The sequence below is a fragment of the Scyliorhinus torazame genome, chromosome 14, assembly GCF_047496885.1.
Source record: "Scyliorhinus torazame isolate Kashiwa2021f chromosome 14, sScyTor2.1, whole genome shotgun sequence".
In the NCBI taxonomy this organism is placed as follows: domain Eukaryota; kingdom Metazoa; phylum Chordata; class Chondrichthyes; order Carcharhiniformes; family Scyliorhinidae; genus Scyliorhinus; species Scyliorhinus torazame.
Genome location: NC_092720.1, coordinates 64320763 through 64345040, shown reverse-complemented (window position 1 = coordinate 64345040; position 24278 = coordinate 64320763). Strand labels below are relative to the sequence as shown.

The following is a 24278-nucleotide window of genomic DNA, read 5'->3' as shown; positions in this document are numbered from 1 at the left end:
ACAATGTAAAACTGACTTTCATTGTTTTAGTGACATATGGTGGATTTTGCTGATTTTCATGCAGACTATGCAAAATACTTCCAGTGCTCTTAAAATTACTGTTCGAGTCAAAGTAGCAAGTGTGTACTATTTCCAGTTGGGGTGCTTCTGTTGTTAACATGTGAACTGCTGAAGGTATTGGGAATATTCTGCTTGTCTTGTCTTATGCCGACTGATACTCCTGATCGGGAAAAAAAATCCAATCAGTGACTGGAAGAGGTTCTTGCGCTTGATAATTTAATTCTGTATGGCAGACATAAGTAAAACATTTACTCAAAAGGTTTTCATATTGTCAGACTTAGATCCCTTCATTTGAATTAATTAATGACAGGGATCAGCAGCTATGCAGACATAATCTGTCTTTGTGAAAATCAGAAGCAGCTCTGGATTTGCCTTGATGTGCATTGGCTGCTCATATAACTTCAGTTGGTCTCCTGCGATGCAGCTTTGCAATACAGTGGTATCGCAGTAGGAGGGAAGTCAATATTTACAGTGAGAATTCAGGCATTTTTGCATCACTCTGATCTGACTCCAGAGCTCCCCCTCAACGGCAGTACACCTGTGGTCACACATACCAGCCACTGGCCTAGATTAAACATGTCGTGTTGGGTGTTCCGCTATACAAACGAACCAACACGGTTGTAGATGGTACAACTCTGTTTTATTATTCTTGATAACATCTACTGTATACTTCTGGCTGTGGTTCATACTTTACCAGTTAACCTGTGGACCCAGCCCTTGCACTATCTTAGAGAGGCACTCAGCACATGGTGTATGTCTGAGTGGCACGTTGTGAGCTCTGTGCTCTGAGCTATCTCCTGCTGGAATGAACGGGAACTGTGGTGTTCCCTGTTTTATAGTGCGTGTGCTCTCACTGGTGATTGGCTGTGATGTTGCGTGTGTGTTGATTGGTCCGTTGATCTGTCCATCAGTGTGTATGTGTGTTTGCACCATGATATGTTTATCGAATATCATGACATCCCCCCTTTTCACAAAAATATGTGCCTATATGGTAATAAATATTGGTGTGTACTGAGTGCAGCTGAATATGTGTGTGCAATATCTACAACATGTACATGAGGCTAAACTATATACATAGGAAGGTGTCAGGTGCAACATAGCAATGAGGTTGTACCATAAACAAAACAAGTGCAATCATCAAATATCGAAAGAGAGCTCCTGGAATGACAAAAAGAGAAACACATTAACATTGTTGCATAACAATTCAGTGGGCCCAATGTGCAAACAGGCTCATAAGTCCAGCCTAGTAGGTGGGCGACGAATTCGGGTTGACCGCCTCAAGGGTGGGTCAGGATCCACCGGCTGAGGAATGGGCCTAGCCACGGGCGATAGAGGAATAGGCATAGTGGCAGGAAGCTCCAGCAAGTCGACATCAGGGACAACAGGAGAGCGTGGCACCAGTGCATGATCACGTAGCGAGCGCGGAAGCAGCCGAAGGGCCCGCCGATTACGTCGGCGAATGGAGCCATCAGGCATGTGAACCAGGAATGAGCGGGGAGCCACGCGGCGGAGAACTTCGGCAGTTGCCGACCAGCCACCCTCTGGTAGGTGTATGTGGACGTTGTCTCCAGGTGCCAAGGCAGGAAGATCAGTTGCCCGAGTGTCATGTGCCACCTTCTGCTGAGCACGCTGCTGTCACATTCTTTGCAGTACTGGAGCATGGTCGGGTTTAGGAACATGAATGGACGGTACAGTGGTCCTGAGGGCGCGACCCATCAACAGCTAGGCTGGTGAGAGGCCTGTGGACAGTGGGGCCGAGCGATAGGCCAGCAGGGCTAAACAGAAGTCAGATCCGGCATCAGCAGCCTTGCAGAGGAGCAGGTTCACGATGTGGACGCCCTTTTCCGCCTTGCCATATGACTGGGGATGCAGAGGGCTGGACGTCACGTGTGTGAAGCCATACGAAGTGGCAAAAGAAGACCATTCTTGGCTCGCAATACAGGGCCCATTGTCCGACATGATGGTAAGCGGAATGCCATGGCGAGCGAAGGTTTCATTGCATGCTCTGATTACAGCTGATGATGTCAAATCGTGCAGGCGTATGACCTCCGGATAATTTGAAAAATAGTCAATTATGATGAGGTACTCCCTACCGAGCGCATGAAAAAGGTCCACACCCACCTTCGCCCAGGGGGACGTTACCAACTCATGGGGCTGAAGCATCTTAGGGGGTTGCGCCGGCTGAAACCTTTGGCAGGTGGGGCAGTTGAGCACCATGTTGGCGATGTCGTCGCTGATGCCCGGCCAGTACACAGCTTCTTGGGCCCTCCACTTGCACTTCTCAACCCCGAGATGGCCTTTGTGTAATTGTTCAAGGACCAGCCTGTGCATGCTGTGTGGAATCACAATCCGGTCCAACTTTAGGAGGACACCGTCAATGACGGCCAAGTCGTCCCGGACATTGTAGAATTGTGGGCACTGTCCTTTCAGCCACCCTTCCGTCATGTGGCGCATCACACGTTGTAGCAGGGGGTCAGCCGCAGTCTCCCGGCGAATACGGGCCAGACTTGCATTATTAGCTGGCAGATTGGCTGATGTGAAGGCCACATGCGCTTCGACCTGACAGACGAACACCCCCAATTCGGGCGGTGTGCTCACTGCTCTGGACAGGGCATCCATGATGATGAAGTCCTTTCCCGGGGTGTAGACCAGTTGGAAGTCGTACCTCTGGAGCTTGAGCAGAATGCGCTGGAGGCGAGGGGTCATCTCTTTAAGGTCCTTTTGTATGATGCCGACCAGGGGGCGATGGTCGGTTTCCACGGTGAACTGAGGGAGACCATACACATAGTCGTGGAATTTATCTATGCCGGTTAACAAACCCAGGCACTCCTTCTCAATCTGCGCATAGAACTGTTCTGTGGGGACATGCACCATGATATGTTTATATGAATATCATGACGAAACAGACCGGCCTTGTAGCAGCCAAACCCTCAAAAATTTCAGATATATTTTCTTGAAAATGGTCCCTTTGTTTCAGGCATCTTTCTGGTGTAAAGTTCGGAAATTTTGGCAGTGTCTTGGGGCAGCAGATATCCGTGGTGATGCACTACCAGTGGCATGGCCAACCTTCTGGGATATTTAAATTTAATTATCTTCCCTTCCTCTGTTCCTGCAAATTTAGGCAGGGTTTCCCAGGAGCTCATAACTGGATGCATTCCAATAAATACACCGAGGATTCTGGGGCTGCAGACTTTTGTCACTTACATCCTCTCTTGGACAATAGCAGGCTACTCTGCTTGCTGTCTGCCTGAGAACCAATGAAGATCATCCACCTAGAAGAGCCAAGTTGAATGACAGCTTTGGCTGCGGTTTGACCACAGCCCTCTGAATGGCTCCATCACTTGAAGTGCATGCCTGCTCTTTTAGAGAACGTATTTTATTTGTTTCAACAAAAAGAAAAAGAAGGAAACTTCCAAGTTCATTCTTATGTTACAATCGAAACTTGCCATTGTTGTCTTATGCTGTACACAAAGGAATTCCAGAGCAGCACTTAGGATTTGCAGGTAATGAAGGGTCATGCAGGGACTGACCTTGGGACAATTACTAGGCCATTACCAACATTCTTTCCAAATGTTAACAACATCCAGCATCAATCTGCATCAAGACCAAGGTAGCGACAGCACCTGTGGAGAATGTGAGCTTGGCTGGTGAAGAAAATAAACTTAGTGCTCTGAAACTGTGATGTTTTGCTAATGGCTTTACCATTCCTGTGGGTCTTGTTTCAGAAATCAAATGGCAATCCCAAATACAGCAGCCTTCTGCTTGTGCTTTAATGGGAAGTGCCGAAAAATGGTGACACCATCAAGAGAGCAATGTCAAAACATTAATTTCCTCAATTTAAAACACAGACATTTGTGCCAGTTTTATTCCTGTTTTTTCTTTATAAGTTGTCCAGGTACGAGTTATTTTACAATTATTGTAAATTTACATTAGCTGTAAATTAAGTTTACATAATAATCAAACTTGCTACAATAACTGACTGTAATGAACAGAGATAAGTTATGTCTTATTTCCCCACAAACTGAGATCCCACGAGGGCAGTGTTTACACATCAGCAACATTAGACAAGAAACTATTCTCCTCCATCCGAGCACTATAATGATTAGCTGTACATATTAATCTAAAATTGTATAAATCATGTTGCCATGTTCCTATTCGTCACAGAGACAGAGTGCTCTGCAGCACAAAAGAAATCCCTTAACAACATGGTCCTGAGCTACCCTTCCCCCTCCCATAATCCAAAACAGAAGCTCTATACAGTGAAAAGCCTATAAATAATTCTGCAAGGAAAAACACATGGGGCGCGATTTAATAAAAAAAATCAGAGTCTTTTCTGGGCAGGGAATGCCCTCACCGAGGCCACACTTTAGCATAATTTCCTGCACTGAGGAGCTCCGCTCGAAGAGACCGGTGAGCCATTTTTAAATGACGCCCGGATCTCTCGACCCTGTGACGCGACTCCCAGACCCCCCTCCCTCCCAACACCTCAACTCACCTATAAAGGATTCCTCGAACCCCCGCATCCCACCTCACACAAGCAGGGCACCCACGGGCCCGACCCCAGTGCAGGGTGGCATCTGAGCAGCACTTCCAGGGTGCCAGAGTGGCAGTGCCAAGGTGCCCAGATGGCACCAGCAGTACCAGGGTACCAGCCAGGCCAGAGCCCAACCACCTGGGGGGCCTCCGATCGCCTGGGAGACCCCCTCACCCCCGTGCCATTCCATCTGATCCCCATTTGCAGGGCCCAGTGCTAAACAACGTGCGACTGGGGCCTCCTCGGCGAGGCTGATAATTGCCGGGTGGTCATTCGTTCCAGCGTAGACATAGCTAAGCTAATTTAAATATGCGAAGCTGGACACTGCCCATTGTTGGTGGGATACAGATCAAGACATCTCGTGAGATCTGCTTAAAGCTCGAGGTGTAACGGCCATCGAGAATTCCGTAAGAGGCCTCTCCCGGGATCTGCCAGCCACATCCCATCCTGCTTGCAACGAGATGCGGCCAGCAAATCACACTAATGAAAAGGCCCATCCCCCTATTCCTTATGAATTACAAAGTACACCCACCTTCAAAAAAGGAGGAGGAATCTTGCATGTTAAAAATTAAACAAAAAAGCGTAGAACATTTACCAAAAGCTCCACACCAGTTCCCAATAAAATACAAGAATGTGCAGAACATCACACACAGGAATATAATGTCCTCTAAAGATACCCTATTTAAAATATACAGAAATAAACAGCACCTTGGCAAAATACCAGAAGTGAAGTAAGCTCGATTTCACTGCACAGCAGCATTCTCTTAAACACCCACTAATTCTATACCATCTCCTCTCCTCCTGACTGAAGTCCTTTGATGGCTTTCGGTCGCATCTGTGTCTTTTTGCCAGCCTAGTGTATGCATAGATATACATTATATTATGATTCAGACAAAGTCTTTTTAATCCTTCACATGATGGCACAATTTTCTGTCTGTTATTAATCCAGGACAGATGTGTTTATTCTCAACAAACTATGCCCCAATTCCCAGAATCGAGAAGTAATAGTTAGGTACTTCCCCCGAACAAAGAAAATTGGAGAACTGTCAGCTTGGATAGCTTTCACACATTTGTTTGTTGCCACTTATAGTGCAGAATAGGCAGAATTTGGGGATTCTCCCAGACAGGTAGGAAGTGGCCCCTCTGAAGGGAACCCAAAAGAAAAGTTTGCCCTAATCAAGCACGACTGTCATATAGCAATAATTCCCTTACTAACGTTTGAATATTGCTGAAGAGAGCCAAAGCTGGTTGAGTACAGTCTGTACTCGGCCTACTGCAAACAACTGAAGGAACATGTGGTTTCATTTGATCAGCCAATGGTTAGACTTGGGGGACCCATAGTTCTCTGTTGCTTTCCCCATACCAATACCTTGCCAACCAATCAATACCATTTACTCCTGTAGTATAAATTGTTGTGATCTTTTGAAATCTGGCAATCTTGTGTTTGTCCTGGAGGGTGTAAGACCAAAAGATTCAGCAACAAGTCCCACTTTTCAGCAATATTCACATTCTGTATTATTAATAAAAATTATTATTATAATAATCACTTATTGTCACAAGTAGGCTTCAATGAAGTTACTGTGAAAAGCCCCTAGTCACCACATTCCGGCACCTGTTCGGGGAGGCCAATGCGGGAATTGAACCCGCGCTGCTGCCTCGTTCTGCATTACAAGCCAGCTATTTAGCCCACTGTGCTAAACCAGTCCCAGCCCCTATTACCAAGCGACTAATAATTTTTGTCTCTGGTTGTATATTTTTTTACTTTCTCTTAATAGCTTATGTGTATCCATATTTAATACATTATTTTCATCAACCAATAAACTGCAGAATTTCAAATCTGTACAATGAAAAATGTCAAATTAGGACACCTACTGCTATTGCCACGGAGTCACTGGAGAAAAGGAATAAATTCTAGCTTGTTTATTTATGTATTAAACTCAACACATTAAAGCATCATATTTTGTTAATATATTTATGGGATGTAACGATCACTGGCAAGAACAGTGTTTAGCCACCATCCACGACTGTCCTTGAGAAGGTGGTTGTGAGGTGCCACTTTGAACTGCTGCAGTTGTTGCGTATATGGATCCACAGTGCTGTTAGATAGTGATTTCAGGATTTTGACCAAGCAAGTTGGAAGGAATGGCAATATGTTTCCAAGCCAGGAAGATGTGAAACGTGGAAAGGAACTTGCTGTTTGTGTTCCTGTGCATCTCCTGTCCTTATCCTTCTAAGTTGTAGAGGTCACAGGTTTGGAAGGGGCCTTTGAAAGTTGTGCAGTGTATCTTGCAGATAATATATATTGCTGCCACTGGACTGCACCAATGGCAGTGGGAATGAATGTCTAAGATGGTCAATGGGATGCCACACAAGCAGGTAGCTTTGTCCCAGACAGTGTCAGCTTCTGGAGTGCTGTTGGAGCTTCAGTCTTCTGGGCATGCATCATACCACTGACCCGTGCCTTATAGATGGTGGAAAAACCTTTGGGTTTCACTTATGATCCCAAGCCTGAATGTTGTCCAAGTCTTGCTGAATGCTTGCCTGTCATTAGCTGAGGAGATGCAAATAGAACTGAACACTGGGCAATCATTAGTGAATATCCATCCCCATTTCTGTCCTTACGATGGAAGGAAGATTATTGATGAAGCGGCTGAAGATGGTTGGGTGAAGGGCACTGCCTTGAGGAATTTCTTCAGTGATGTCCTATGGCTGAGATCATTGACGTCCAACAGCCACAACCAATTAACTTTGTGCCATGCATGACCCCAACTATTGGAGAGTTTCCCCCTGAATCCTAATGACTTCAATTTTGTTAGGTCAAGTAAATGCTGCCATGATAAGGGTAGTTACTTTCATTTCACCTATGGAGGTTAGCTCTTTTGTCCCTGTTTGGACCAAGGAGCTGAGTAGTTTTGGTGAAACCAAACTGAGCATCGATGAGCAGGTTACTGCTGAGTAAATGCTACTTCATAGCTCTGTTGACAACGGTTGGGCTTCTCCGATTCGAGTTCACCCTGCCAATGCTGCCAGAGAGAATGGAGAATTTGGCACTCATCCAAAACGTCATTCAATACAGCGGGACCAGAGAATCCTGCTGGTGTGAATGGATGGAGAATTTAGCCAACACCCTCCATCACTTAACTGATGATTTGAGAGTAGATCGATGGGATTTAAACCATGAGCTAAAATATTTTTGGGGGGATCGCAAGTAATGTGCTGCTACTTTCAATCAAACAAAATTGTGAATCATAGAATCAAAGGATTTATAATGCATAAGGAGGCCATCGAGTCTGCACCGGCTCCTGGAAGGAGCATCCCACCCAAGCCCACACTATCCCCTTGACCCAGTAACCCCACCCAACCTTTTTGGCACCAAGGGTAATTTATCATGGCCAATCCACCTAACCTGCACATCTTTGGACTGTGGGAGGAAACCGGAGCACCCGGAGGAAACCTACGCCGACACAGGGAGAACGTGCAGACTCCCCACAGAAGGTGACCAAGCCGGGAATCAAACCTGGGACCCTGGAGCTGTGAAGCAACTGTGCTAACCACTGTGCTATCGTGCTGCCCTCAACTACTTTAGTAATTTTAATCACGGCTGTACAGTATCATCGGCCCATCATAGGCATTAATGTTATCATTTTCTCTTCTGGAAGCAGCAGCGGATTGACTCTATGTGGAACGTGATCTTATGGCCATTGCAGCTCATGGCATTTTGTTCGCCGTGCTCAAAAGTGGCGGTCTTCGGGGTATCTGAACAGCTAGAACTGTTTAGAGGGAGATGGATGGTCACCCTAGTCTTTGTCTCCCTGATTGCTCGCTGGAGAATCATGCTCTGCTGGAGAGCAGCAGCGCCACCCAAGGCCACGGACTGGCTGTCCAACCAATTCCTGAAATTGGAAAAATTAAAATTCAGCATCAAAGGATCGGAAGAGGGCTTCCAAAATACCTGGAGGCAATTCACCTACCTGTTTGAGGACCTGTTCATAGCCAGCAACCAATAAGGGAAGGGAGGTGGGGGCTGAAACAGACAAAGAAGGAAAAGTAGAGGGGGTGGGGTGGGGTGTGGGGAGGAAGGATCACAGAAAGAGGAGGGGGAGGAAACAATCCAGAACACAGGGGAAACAGGGCTGGAGGACCAAAAGGGCATCAGAGTGAGGAGAAAAGCCCAGGAAGGAATGTCCAAAACAACTAGGTGGGCACACCTGGGTGACTGCAAACAAGCCCCTGGAATGTTTTAATATGAGAAGCCACACAGAAATAGCGGAACAGGGCGACCGGGCACCCATCCATCGGGGGCCTAAAGCAAACAGGTCCCCCAAACCTGTACGTATGTTTTTGAGTTATATATAATTATACTACGTTAATTCCCAATTCACATTTTATTCTGTATGCTACATTTTCAATGGACCCCTTGCATTTTTTTAGTTCTTCTTTTTGCCTCATGTGTGTGTAAATACTGGTGTAACAATGTTATGGCCAGTCAGATGTAAATAACCAATAAAAATACTGTTAAAAAAAATTGGCACTTCATTCAATTGATATTCTTGATCTGTGCACCTAGACAATGGGTCAACGGTCTATTTATTCATGGGAGTATCAACTCCCTCCATAATTCAATATACTATGAAATATTTATTAGTGTCATCGCTTCTCGGCCTTTTGGCTAAGATCAAGTATAGTATCTGCTCGGCCTTTTGGCTAAGATCTGGTATGTCTCTCTTGTGTGACCATAAATTGGATTCAATTTGAATTTGAATTGTTTTTTGAAGCAGGCAAGGAGCTGGATTAGGGGTTCACCCCTGTCCACACTCTGACCTCTGGCTTTGTAACTCAAAAAAAGTAAAAACAATATATTTATTCGTATCGCAAGTAGGCTTACATCAATACTGCAATGAAGTTACAGTGAAAATCCCCTAGTCGCCACACTCCAGCACCTGTTTGGGTACACTGAGGGAGAATTCAGAATGTCCAATTCACCTAACAAGTACATCTTTCTGGACTTGTGGGAGGAAACCGGAGCACCCGGAGGAAACTCACGCAGACATGGGGAGAACATGCAGATTCCGCACAGACAGTGACCCAAGCCGGGAATCGAACCCGGGTCCCTGGCGCTGTGAAGCAACCGTGCTAACCACTGTGCTACCGTGCTGTCCTATTCGAAGTGGAGAGTGACAAGGAAGTGTTTCTTCTCGAAAATCTAATGAATCAAAATTAATCAAAATAACACTGCAAGCAGGGGTGGGTCCTTTAGTGCTACTAGGCACTGTCTCAATTTCGGGTAACATGCAAGGATATTAAAAGTAATAAAAGTTTTTTAAAAGGCTCAGAGTTTAATCTTAGCTTTTTATGAATGAAATAGTATCAGAATAATACTTCCCACTGTGTGCTTTTCACCAATTCAAATGCTTATAATTTTATATATAAGGTAATTATGAGTTGTGGCACCAGTAGAGGAATAAATAAATGAGATCGAATAATTGGAGTGAAAGTAATCCTTATCAATTATAGGTATCATTCATAGTTGACAATAATAATAATAGTTGCAACTTCCAACTGTTAAACAATGTAAGAATGAACAATGAACAATTACAGAAGTTCACAGGCATGTTAAGGCATTTTCCTATTACTTAGCTTTATGTTGGGAAAATTAATGGCCTGTAACTGCCGGCTAGTGGCAGAAAGCCGCGGACCGCCGATTCTGAAAGTGAAAAATGCTTACTTCTGGAAGCAGCAGCAGATTGACTCAAGGTGAAACATGATCTTACGGCCATTGCAGCTTATGGCATTTTACAGCTTATGGCATTTGTCGGATATCGCGACAAATGTTCCTTGCCATTCGGCAGCCTGTGGCCTCCAACGCTACAGCCTGTGCAGGCTCCAGTGCAGCACGGGAGGAGTGCAACCTCACCCCCTTATGATGGGAGGCATTTAAAATGCAGATTTACATTGAAGACAACATATTTAACAAGCGTTTTAACGGTATGTAGAGGTTTTTTTTCACTTTTGTTTTGCTCTTTCTTCCACACAGGCATTACTGCTGTTATTGGTTCTTTTAAAGTAATTTTTAATTTTATTTTTTATGATTAAAGGTCATTACTTATAAGCCAACGTAGGTTTGGTTATATGTTTTAAAATCTGTGAAACTATTTAAATCTGCACTATGTTATTGTATAACTTTACATATGGCATGCTTAAAAGTGTTTGTATGTTTTGATTTAGATTGTGGTCATAAGATTTTAAAAGCGCCCCAGGGCATTTTGCTTTCACTGTCCTTGTAACATCTGATTTTTTATTTATTTGTATTTATAGAATCATTGAATCACTGCAGTACAGAAGAAAGACATTCAGCCCATTGAATTTGCACCGACCCTCTGAAAGGGCACCCTACCCAGGCCCATGTTCCCACACTATCCCCGTAACCCCACCTGACCTTTAGACACTAAGGCACACTTAACAATTTAACAAGGCCAATCCACCTAACCTGCACATCTTTGGACTGTGGGAGGAAACTGAAGAACCCGGAACAAACCCACGCAGAGAACTTTCAAACTCCACACAGTCACCCAAGGCCGGAATTGAACACTGGTGTTGTGAGGCAGCAGTGCTAACCTTTGTGCCACCATGTTTTATTTCTGCCTTGTTTACTTCAATTATCTTATTCAGTTATAGGTGTCTCATAATTAAATGGTGCTTTGATGTTTCAGAAAGACATTTATAGAAGCTTGTAAAGTTAAATAGAAAACATTTAACAAAAATAATTTTATAATACCAAATCTTTTAACCAGTTAAAGTTAAATGTTTAATTAAATATTATCAGCTGAACAATGACATAAAACTACCTCAACATTTACAAAATGTATTTTCTCATTTAAACACAATGGTCAATAAAATATATGTTTCCACAATAATACAATGGTTCTTTCTATTTATAAAGGGGAGGGGAGATCGAAGGGTGCAATGGGAAGGAAGAGGGGTGGTGGAGGGAGGGTTTTGACATATCAATTGTTAATTTTACAAGCTCAATGTCCAAAAGCAGCAGCGGACAGGCGATCTCGAATGGCCCTTGTGTCACCTGACGGAGATGCTGCCCGATTCCTCTCATATCTCTGCGCATACGTTGATGCCTCAAAAGAGTGATGCCCCAGCAGAGGTGGAGCATGACTATAGATTTTGGGCATGGTCGAACAGCGACGCTGCGCCCAAAAAGCAGCACATCGCGGCACAGCGCAGCTGATAGAAGACACGAGGCCTTGCTCCTGGGATCTATCCAGCTTGTAACGTCTCGCGAGATGTAAACTCCGCCATTGTAGGCGGCAGCACTTTTAGGCAAATCTGCATGTTAAAGCGAGACAGCTAGTTTCACCCTTATGTGCACTTTCCCGAGGTACCTGAGGTGTTGGGATCCATCCCCTTCGCCTCGGAGACCTCGGGTGAGCACAGTTCAGTACTCGCCTCCACAAACGGGACCAGACGGAATGGCACTCAAAGGGGTCACCCAGGTAATCAGAGGCCCACAGGTGCATGCCATTTGGGCAGGGTGGTACCCTGGCATGGCTGGTACCACCCAGATACCTTGGTACTGCCAGCCTGGCACCCTGGCAGTGTCAACTAGGTGCCAGCTTGGCACTGCCCAAGTAGTACTACCAACTGTCAGTGACACTGCCAGGGTTCCAGGTTGGCACTGCCAAGGTGCCAAGCTGACATTTTTTGTGCAGTGGTGATTGCAGTGGCGGAGCCCTGCATGGGTGTTTGTGTGGGGGGGGGGGGTCCATTTTTAAATGGCATCCCGATCTCTCGCTCTACTGAGGATTTCCATCAAGCGGGGCTCCTCAGTTCACAAACCTGGGCTATGTGTGGCCTCAGCTGCGCACTCCCCGCTGAGGCACCCATTTAACTGGGGTACTGTTTTATAGCATTGTGATTCTCAGCTCTGCATGCGTGGCTAAATACGCTCGCCATGGGAATTTGTTCCCATTTAGTTAAATTTCGCCACTTGAGTCTTCACTGGTTTCTGCAATACAGTTCACATTAGCTTACAGGAGGCTTGCATACGTTAACTCAGGCATTAAAATTATCAAAGCATTTGAAGTAATCACTGAGGCTTCTAAGGATGGACATTACATCAGGGAGACAGCTTACAATCATCGTAAAATCCAAATGTACTTTAGCTATGAATCAACTGGGAGGACAGGCGTGCTAACATCAGTGTTCTTGAAGGAGTCAATAGCACCAGTATGGAGGCCATGATCATCCAAAATCAACTCCGCTGGGCCACCCATATGCTTAGGATGTCAGAGACCTGACTACCAAAGCAAATATTTTTTTACCCAGCTTAAGGAAGAATTCCGACACAAGGAGGACGAAGGAGCTCTTCAAAGACACCTTGAAGACTTAGCTCAAGAAATGGAACATAGACGTCGATGTCTGGAGACATTTGGTCAGAAGAGACCTATTTGGAAGAGCCTCCTTACTGAAAGGACAAAATTCTTCGAGAACACCCGATGGTAAGAGGAGGCCTGGAGGAGGAGCCTGAGAAAGGAATACCCCCGACCTAGCGTTCAAGGATCGATCCCACCTTTTGGAAACTCCTGCCAAAGGAGTGCTTCAGGTTGATGTGGCTCTCGGATCAGGTTCTTCAGCCATGCAAGGACCCACAGAACCCTTGAACAGTAACACAGTATATTCAGTCATGGATCATACTCGCTAGTGAGTGATCACCACATTCCATCCATAGTTCCTTTAATGCAGTATTTTCAAACTTTATTCCCACAGACCCACTTTTAGCAACCAACCGACCTCTGAGACCCATGCTGGCCAGCCTTCGTGACCCACCATTATCACTTACCTTTAATGTGACAGGTGAGCCTTCTCAGTCTTCACAACCTCACTTGCTTTGTCAGTCAATGTTACATTTCTGCTAAGAGCTGGTTAAGTTCTCTCTGTATCCATTGAAAAAAAATCAAGAGATTTGTCCTCAAACTTGCCATGCTTAGTCTTCAAATGCCTTTGATGTTTTGAGGGCTTTAAACTTTCATTTGTCAGTACTTCTCTGCACATAACACACATGGGATTTGCATCCTGATTTGTATGGGTATAATTCACAAAGCCATATCTCAAGGAATCATCTTTATTTTGCTTTGTTTCCTATTTCAGTTTCTTCTCCGTAGGCTATTCACCAGAGGCCCTGGAGCTCTGTATACAGCTCACACTAGCTCTGTTCGAGGCCAGGTGGACTGAAGCCTTGTAAACGCAGTTAACTGCTAAATTCCCCATTGTCAATCTAGGCTCCTTTTGCTCTCCAACAGGGCAAAATCAAATATGGTGGAGGAGGTCAGACGCTCATAGCAGTACATTCACACAGGTTTGGAGAATGTGCTGGAGCCAATGTAACAGAGACCTGTGCCACCTGCAGACTCTGGTGTGGAAATGCACTATCGTATTCAGGACAGGGCCACTGCGATGGAGGCGGAGTCACGAACAGAGACCACATCCATCCCTCAACCCCTCCCCTGGGGTGTGACAGCACCAGCCGCTTCAGGCAATGCGGGGAGTCGGCGCAGCTCCTGATCAAGATGCAGAGCTGCGAGCTGTACTCCACAGGCGAGGCCTGTTCCAACTTGCCACTGGTCCACGCCAGCTTCTATAGGGTGGCCAGCTTGACCTCCCTGCGGGTGGGGGCCCACGGGTTGCCTAGGCGGGGGCCGCATGGGGAAGGGCTGGCTCAGCAAGCTCAGGAAAAGGAGAGGGCAGAACCCTGGAGTCAGCAGAAAGATCAGGAGTGGAGCAATTCCTCATGGCCATTGAAAAGGCGCTGTCGCTCCCTCACTTGAGATAGGGCCGCTTGTGGGTTCAAAGCTGGGTTGTCATTGTCCACATTGTCGTGTTGGGTGTTCCGATACACAAACGAACCAACACAGTTGTAGATGGTACAACTCTGTTTTATTATTCTTCACAAGAACAACTGTTAACTTCTGGCTGTGGTTCGTACTTCACCAGTTAACCTGTGGACCCAGCCCTAGCACTATCTTAGAGAGGCACTCGGCACATGGTGTATGTCTGAGTGGCACGCTGTGAGCTCTGTGCTCTAAGCTATCTCCTGCTGGAATGAACGGGAACTGTGGTGTTCCCTGTTTTATAGTGCATGTGCTCTCACTGGTGATTGGCTGTGATGTTGTGTGTGTGTTGATTTGTCCGTCTACCTGTCCATCAGTGTGTGTGCGTGGTTGCACCATGATATGTTAATATGGATATCATGACACACGTCAGCATCCAGCTCGTTTCTTGTCTTGAAGAAGAACTGTTCCATATTCCTGACAGTCTGCCAGCATCCTGTATCCTTTCAGCAGGTAATCCCCATCAGTTTGGTGATATTGTCCTGGCATTCACGGCAGGCTACGATCACCTTCGTCTCAGCCTAAGGCAAAGGGGCATCCATGTAAACTCCTCATCCACACTATTCAGAGCCAATCTGCTGCTTCAATTTGAGGCCGGCATTCTTACAAGCTCCGGGACCCTCCCAACACCCACCCAACACCAGCAGTTTGAAAATCTCTGCTTTATTGGAATAACATCCCCATGACAAACCAAAGTTTAAAAAAAACCTTTCTTTCACTTTCTGGACTTCAAACTCATTTTATGCAATAAAGTAACTTTTTAATGGAATTAACCATATTTATAAATGCTAAACACTCATAATATAAAACATTAACTTACAAACAAATGACTCCCGAGGTCTCCTGCCTCTGCTTGATGATCCTGGACTGAGAAATAAAAGTGCAAATAAAAAGGTGTAAAAACTTACTAAACATTGCAGCAAGTCGACCAAATTCGCGCTGTACCTGGATTTTTCTTTCTGCGCAGGTCCAGCGCAGCGCACAATTTTAAGCTGTCAAAAATAAAGCCGGCCAGGAGTGTGAATGGCGCGCACTTCCAGCCCGCATGCCCAGATGCACGCACTTCCGGGTCATCACGCCGTATATGTATGGCAGTCCAGCAGCTTAAGTCGGGGATGGCAGAGGAAGTTACAGGCCAATATGGATAATATACAAGTGTCAGCTGCTGAACAAATAGAATATCAAACTTAGGCCATAAAACAAAGGATGCAGCACATTAATTTTTACAGCAAGCATATGGTGGTTCCAGCAATGGTTTACTTCTGATGCTTACTATTTTTTAAATAGGTTTTAATACCCAGATGTTGGTAACAGGACCCTTTATTCCCCTCATGTGCATTATTTTATTATTATTTAGCCCGAATTTCTGTTGAATTGGGCCTTCAAAATTGGTGGGCGGCATCTGATTCTGGAATTCCGACTTCCATTCCCATTTCTGGCAACATTTGCAGGCGGATGTTAAGGGTCATGAGCCTACATTCAGCACTCCTGAACCTGCCCCCTCGCAGAGAGGGGGGAGGGGGGTGTAGAATTTCAACCCCCTCTGCAATTTTGATGAAGCCATTTCGAGAGCGTGGATAGTTCATGGAACTTCATCGCAAAGTGCGGCGGCAGAAGGGACCCACCACTGGCCGGTGGTAGGATCCTCTGATTCCCCCGCTGTCAACAGGGTTTCCAGTTTAATGCACGTGGTGGTTCACAGTCGGAGGAACGGGATGAGCTAAGGTAGGAGTGGAAGAAGACAATGCTGTAGAGAAGAGAGAACAGATACAGGACATGATTCAGTGGACATAGAACTAACTCCGGTTTCGGGCACGTTTGGAGGGGTGTTTCTCGGCGGCTACAGTGCCGGGATTCACCCCATTGTTCACCCGCACTTTGCCAGTTTTCTGGGCCTCGGGGAGTTTCTCGCAGATCAGTGCACCATTTTGACCAGTAGCCCCAATCTCTGCACCCCCACCTGTCAAAGACAGATCCATGCATAACTCCAAAAGTAATTGTGTGAGTGGAAGGAGGACCCATTGCTGGACATACGTTATCCAAGGTTAGATTGCTAACAGGGAATCCAGGTGAGGGTTTTCCCACTGGACTGGGCTTTGGGGAGCGATGGTGTGTTATTTAATCATGAAATTGTTACAGCACTGAAGGAGACTTGTTGTATTTATGCCATTTCTCTGCAAAAGAAATGAGCCCAAGCTATTCCCCTGTCTTTTCCCAGATGATGTGTCCTGTACTCTGGGATAACACAGGCTGCAACTGGATGCAGCTTTAATCAAAAGATACTCCAGACCTTGAAGTCAGTTCAATCTGATTTATTGAACCAGTAGCACAGTTAGCACAGTTCTTTATGAGTTCGACTCTCTGCTAACCTAAGTGTGGTTACTCTGTCTGACTGAACCGGACGAGCTCTTAGCCACGTGCTGGAGGTGTGATACTGTACATACACCCTGACTCACTCTGTAGATGTTCATCAGTGGAAAGAGGTGGAGTGTGAGTGCCTCGTGCCTTTTATAGTGAGATACCACCCCTGAGTGTCCTGCCTGCTCATTGGTCATGTCCTGTTCTCTGTGTTCATTAGCTGCCTGTCTGTGCCTGTCTGTATATCATTATTTGCATGTCTGCATATCATGACATCTCCCTTTGTTTAATGTTTTGTTGACATATGGGAACATACTTACATGTGGTGGCATATATTAACATATACACAAGCGGTGGCATATGTGAACGTATTTACATGTGAAGACAGTAGTCTAATGTGAGAAAACAGAACATAGCAAACAAAACAAATGTTCATAAGTCCAGTCTCTGGGGCTTGCGTCTGATCCTTGTCGACCGCCGGAGAGGGGGTGGTGGGGACGACGGCGCCTTGACAGGTGGGATGGAAGCCTGACTGGTGGCCTCGTAGTTCGGATGGAAATGGGGAAGAAAGCGGTTGCGGGCAGGCAACTTTGCGCAGTGCCCGTCTGTTTCGTCGCACAACAAAACCATCAGCCATACGTACAACATACGAGCGGGGCGCAGCCTGTCGAACAACGACAGCTGGAGCAGACCAGCCACCATCTGGTATCTTGATCCTGACAGTGGCTGCCGGGGATAACACGGGAAAATCAGTGGCATGAGCATCATAGCCCTGCTTTTGCTGGTTTCAGAGCTGCTGCACCTTCTGCAGCACCGGGAGGTGATCCAGGTTGGGCAAGTGTACGGCTGGAAGTGTTGTCCGCAGGTCCCTGTTCATCAGGAGTTGAGCCGGCGACATGCCAGTGGACAGTGTGGTCACCCTGTATGCAAGCAGCGCGAGGTAGATGTCAGAAGCAGAATCCGCGGCCTTGCAGATGAGCTGTTTCACAATGTGCCCCTTTTTCAACCTTCCCATTGGACTGAGGATAGTGTGGGCTGGAAGTGACATGTTTGAAATGGTACGCCTTGGCAAACAGAGACCACTCGTGGCTGTTGAAGCACGGGCCATTGTCAGTCATGACAGTGAGTGGGTACCATGCCTGGAGAACGTCTCCTTATAGGCCTTGATCACAGTCCGAGATGTGAGGTCTGAGAGCTTCACGACTTCAGGGTAGTTGGAGAAATAGTCAGTAATCAACACGTAGTCACGACCATTCGCACGAAAGAGGTCGATGCCAACCTTGGACCACGGGAGGTCTCAATTTCATGCTGCTGGAGCGTCTCCTTGCTCTGCGCTGGCTGGAAGCGTTGACAGGTCGCACAGTTGAGGACCATGTTCGAGTTGTCCTGGCTAATACCGGGCTATTATTTTCTTTTCAGATAATGATCAAGTCACTTTGGAAAGTCATGATTGAATCCGCCTCTACCACACTCGCTGGACGAGATCCAGATCTGAATACTTAAATAAGCCGTACGACTTATTTAACTACCCGGGTGCCGGATTCACCCGGAGCTCAATGGTCACACCTTGGAGACCTCGCAGGGCACCATTTAGTACTGGTCCACACAAACGTGGACCAGTCGTAACGGCATCTGGAGGGGTCTCCTAGGCATTGGAGAACCCTGGGTGGTCAGGGACAGGATAGGATGGCACCATGGCATTCCCTTGGCACTACCAGCTTGGCAGCATGGCAGTTCCACCCAGTACCCTGGCAGTGCTGCAGGCGCCGAGAAACACCCCGCAAAATGTGCCGTTCAGTGGATTAACTAGAGCGGCCTATATTCTGAATTTGAACCTGACGGAGTGATTTAGAGTAACATGGGAAACAAATGGCTGAATCCAAGGGTAGAGTGTTGGGATATGACTAGCCACCATTGTTTTCTGAGTGTCAATCCTATAACTAATGGAAGAACAAGTAACCATATGGACATGGGTTATGTCCTTGCCCAAGAAAAAACAAGAACTGGCCTTTGCACTTTTGTTACCATAGAAAAGCAAGTATTTTCGGAATTGAGTCAGAGTAATTGAACTTAGATGAAGGTTTGGATACATTATTAACTATCTAGGATAAGATTTACCAATAGGATGACTTATTAAGTGCTTATGAGGCTTGCTCAGGGTTTGACTTTTTTTTAGAAATTTGCAGGTCACCTCCATGGAAGAGTATAAAATGGAATTTCGCTGACTGTATACGAGGCTGCAAAAATTCTATCTCAAAATTCCTCAACGCATGCTGGCGCTCAAATTATTGGGCTGTGCTAAAGTTACAAATATGGATAGGCTTCTGATTTTGATGGGAGTTAAATTTGGAGAAAGACACACCCTGATAGAACAAATGTCAGAGGCTCTAAAAATGCTGTTGGGCAAATATTCTCTCCCGACAACCTTTCTGACACAAATGGGCCAATTGGCAATAAGACAGGCTATGAAAGATATAATGTTAACGGAATGGCAAGGTGGTTTAGAAACAGGACGCAAGCGTCTCTACGAAGAATGATTTGTGACCAAAAATTATTTTTTTTGTTTGTTTTTATTAGAGTATCCAATTCTTTTTTTTCCCAATTAATGGGTAACTGAGCATGGTTAATCTGCCTACCCTGCACATCTTTTCGAGTTGTGGGGGTGTGATCCACGCAGATACAGGGAAAATGTGCAATACCCTTAAATTGCTGAAATGAATAGTGATTCCCTGTAAAATCGTCGGAAGGAATCATTTTATTAACACATATGGCGTAACCAGCAAAATACCTTTATTATTGTGTTGCTCTTTATGATATGATGTTATGTCCCAACAGCCTCACCAATACTGTGGGTATTCCTATTTATCTTAGTGAACCACAAGCCTTCCCTTATATCGGTCAAATGACCACACAACCAGTTAGTCAGTTCAAAAGGTGGTTTATTTACACACACAAGGATTACTTCGACATGCAAATACAATATCTACTACGAGTTAAACTACACCTATCAGCTACCATAACCTATATTTAACTTCAGGGTGACCAGCACTGTGCAGCTGGATAAGGCCTTTATCTTGATCTCACGTGGCTGGTTTGAAGAAGTGGCTCTGTCTCTGCTGGGCTCATCTGTCAGGTAGCGATCGTTGGTTTTGAACTTGGCTGTCTGGTCGTTATGCTGCAGTTGGTGTGGGCATAGGCTGATCCCAAAAGTGGCTGGCACAGGCCGGGTCCAAAAGAGACAGTACACATGGCTGTGTCCTCTTTTATTTCGCGCTCTTTAGGGCGGTCCTTAACCTTGGATCCAATAGTTCAACAGGGCTCTGATCACGGTCTTCGATTTCGGCCAATAAAGGGGCGGGTGCCTCGGTAGCTGGGCGGGCCTTAGCGGTCATTGACCTCGGCAGTTGGGCTCTCTGAGTAAAGGGAGTGGTGCCGATCAGTCTGTGGCTGGATCAGTTTCTTGATTGGAGTCCTATTGTCCTGGGAAACGAGCCATTAAGAATGCAAACGAGCGAGGGTTTCGATCAGGTCTAGCTACCTGTGTTTCAGATCCACATAAGCTCTGTATCTGTCTGAGTCCTGGGTTGGCCATAATTCCCATGGTCCTTTGCAGGTGGCCATCTCAGATGGCTACATCTGAGACGACTATTCATAAAGAAATCACATATGATACTTGAACACAAAAAGGCCATCATATTTGGAAATACTGTGGACTTCAATTTACACAGTCTGGACACTATTGTATCCCGTTAATGAATCCTAATTTTTCTTGTAAAGAAATTAAGGAAGTACTGTTAGCATCAGAGAACTGGAGTCTAGAAAACAAAAAGTTGATTGTGTTAAAGTTGCATCGGCAATTTGCCCATTTGTCTTCCCAAAGATAAAACATTTTGCTCAGGAATGGGGGTATAAGAGATAAAGAATGCACCAAACTTATAGAACAGATCAGCGATAGTTGTGATATATATTAGAAATATCAAGGAACACCATCGCGACCCATATGGAGTATGCCCTTGGCGAGAGATTTTAATGAAGTAGTGGCTATGGATCTTAAGGTGTGGGATAAAGAAAATAATACTTTCGTCTTACACTTCATAGGCTTGGCAACATTATAGGTTTAGTTAGTCGACATTTATATGTCGTAAAGAAAATAAAATTATTGTGGTACAGATAATGGAAAAATGGATAGGGGCTGGACTAGGGCCACCAGCAAATAATACTTTCATCTTACACTTCATAGGCTTGGCAACATTATAGGTTTAGTTAGTCGACATTTATACGTCGTAAAGAAAAGAAAATTATTGTGGTACAGATAATGGAAAAATGGATAGGGGCTGGACTAGGGCCACCAGCAAAGTTGCTCACTGGTAATGGGTGGGGGTTTTGCTAATGTTGAATTTGGAGGTAAGTGTGAAAACGTGAACATAATAGTTATGAATACACCTGCAGAAGGCCCATTTAATAACAGGGTGTGCAAGAGAAATCATGCTGTGATAGATTAAATGCTTCGGAAAATTTTGGCAGATCGGCCAAATTGTAAATTAACATCGGCTTAACATGGACCGTCCATGCAAATAATTCACGATAGATGGTTGGGGGCTACAGATCATATCAGTTGGCTTTTGGGAGAAATCCCTAAATTCCTTCAACCATGAATGATCGTCCTCCAGCTTGGGAGAGGACTACGATTAGCCCTACCTTTTCTGAGCATTTGAATGCATTACACGCAAGCAGAAATCTCAAAAAATTTGGAAAGCTTTGATGCACAATGTACAGCCATCGGAAACGATTTTCAAACAGGGACATATGGCATACTATAAAAGAGATGGATTTTATGAGTGGAAAGGTCCAGGAGAGGTGATAGGTACAGATGGTAAAACAATCATTTTGAAGCATGTAAACCAGATTGTTCAGGTGCATTCATCAAGATTAGTGGGCACAGATTACAAGTTTGCGGGTTCAAAGGGGGTTTCTGAATATGCTAAGGAACCAGGTACTTCTTATACACATGTTACACAATTATGAGGACCAGACCGAGGAAATTCACAGGGTATCTGAAGAAGGACATAGCCTCATCCGGTTCTGCAGAATTACTATTTGTCCTAAAGAACAACTGCCAAAACTTGGCATGAAAGTGACATACTTACCAGAAGGGGCCAGTCAGTGGAAGCATGCAACTATTATTGGCAGAGTTGGAAAATATAAAAACTGATTAAATGTACAAGATAAATGGGAGGTTAGGCCCATGGATTGGTCCAGACTGGCATTCATCCACATTTAATTGTTTTTTTGGGCCCTGGGAGATTTTCCCTGGTCCAGCCCACATTTCAATTTTTTTTCTGCTGTGGGGAGCTGAACCTGCAGTCATGACCGACTCCTCAATAATCGAATCGCCAATATGAAAGCGACCCCCAATCTGAGGGACCCCAACTCCCCCCACTAATGTGTAATGCCATCCCCCCCACAGACATGGGTATCAGCTCCGACCCCCACCCCCCGCTGGCAAGTGATGACACCCCGCTATGGGGTCACTGAGAGCCCCCTCTTCAGGCATCCCACTCTCTCTTTCAGGGCCTCCTGTTTCACACCCCCAACCTTTATGACACCTCTTCATAGCCCCCTTCACCACCTCAACCTTCCTACCCCCCACACGCAATCTCCTTTCATGGGTATGGCCCTCCTCAGGCCCCAACCCTTGGAAGAGCAAACCTGGCACCCGGGCACCCTGGCAATGCCAGCTTGGAACCCTGGAATTTCCAGTGAATGTGGCGCCGGCATATGTAAATATGATCATCTGGATCCAGATCACCCCAGCCCTAATGAGTCGGGTGACTCACCATCGGCCCGTCGCAAAGCCCAACTTGTGCCTCTCCAGAGGCTCACCCGTTATGCCCGCCTCTGCGTCGGGTGCAACTCGATGGTCGAATTGTGCCGTAGTGTTAATTCAGACAGTAGGTCTGGCAGTGTACATACCTATAGGAAGTGATAATGAACTGTTGAAAGGGCATCTCATAATAGGAAGGGAAATCACGCAACAGAAGTTTGGAACAAGATGTAAGGCAGGATAGAATGCGCAGATTAACAAGGTCAAGAAATGAGGTACAGAATAGGAACGCACAAGAAGTAGAAGTCCATATGATCGAGAGGTCTTAATGGCTTCCAACAAATTAGATGGTAAATTGATAAAAGATGCAAAACAGCAAGAACTGCAAAGTTGGAAAGAATTTGGGGTGTACACAGAGGCCTCAGATAAGGGACAAAGAGTTCTATCTCATAGGTGGGATATGCACAGAAAAGGTGCTTCCTGGTTGAAAGGTCAAACCCAGGCTTGTAGCACAAGCTTTTGAAGAAAACTTGAGTGACCAAGATGTAACAGTAGACTCACCGATGGCAGGAAAGGTTACTTTGAAGATCTTTTTGGCTCTGCTAGCCAAGTTCTTGGGAATGCAAGTTGCTAGACATTAAAGCTGCTTTCTAACAGGGACATCAGATAATAGGAGATATTTTTCGTTGTCCTCAGAGAGGGAGGCACAAAACACAGAAAGGATATTCTGGAAGTTGAAATGAATGAAAATGAAAATTGCTTATTGTCACAAGTAGGCTTCAATGAAGTTACTGTGAAAAGCCCCTAGTCGCCACATTCCGGCGCCTGTTCGGGGAGGCTGTTACAGGAATAAAAGTTAAATAAATGTATATATGAGTTGAATGATACCTCCAGAGTTTGGTATTTTTAATGAGGTTAGTTTTGTTAAAGTTGGACTGTCTTCATTTGAAAGCCAACCCTACAATGTTTATTGGCACCATGGAGGAAACTTGGACATCTTCATGATACATGTAAATGATTTTTGTGGGGTGGTGGTAGCAAATTTAAAACACTATACTTAATGGGCTTAGGACGGAGTTCTAGATTTGAAGTTAGATCTCTTGTGCATTCAAATAGACTGGGTTAGAAATCGGGCATGTCATGATATTCAGATAAACATCATGGTGCAAACGCACATACACACTGATGGACGGATCAACAGACCAATCAATACACACGGAACATCACAGCCAATCACAAGCAAGAGCAGACACACTATAAAACGGGGAACACTACACTTCCGATTCATTCCAGCAGGAGACAGCTCAGGGCACAGAGCTCACAGCAAGCCACTCAGACATTCACCATGTGCTGAGTGCCTCTCCAAGATCGTGTTAGGGCTAGGTCCACAGGTTAGAGGGTAATGAACAAACCACAGTAACCAGTTTACAAATGTTAATAATTGTTAGTAATAAAACTGAATTGTACCTTCCGCAACTGTGTTGGTTCGTCTGTGTAGCAGAGCACCCAACATGACATAGTACCAGGATTGGAACCCAGTACCTGTGAGACCTACCTACGCATCCTCAGGAATCCGCCATCCTGCGCCATGGACACCATCAGC

General features: G+C 45.5%; 1 pseudogene; it reads left to right on the top strand.

Moving 5' to 3' along the window:
* The first annotated feature begins 9243 nt into the window (after window positions 1-9243).
* On the top strand, window positions 9244-9459 carry LOC140390919 (U2 spliceosomal RNA; annotated as a pseudogene).
* Window positions 9460-24278: the final 14819 nt, after the last annotated feature.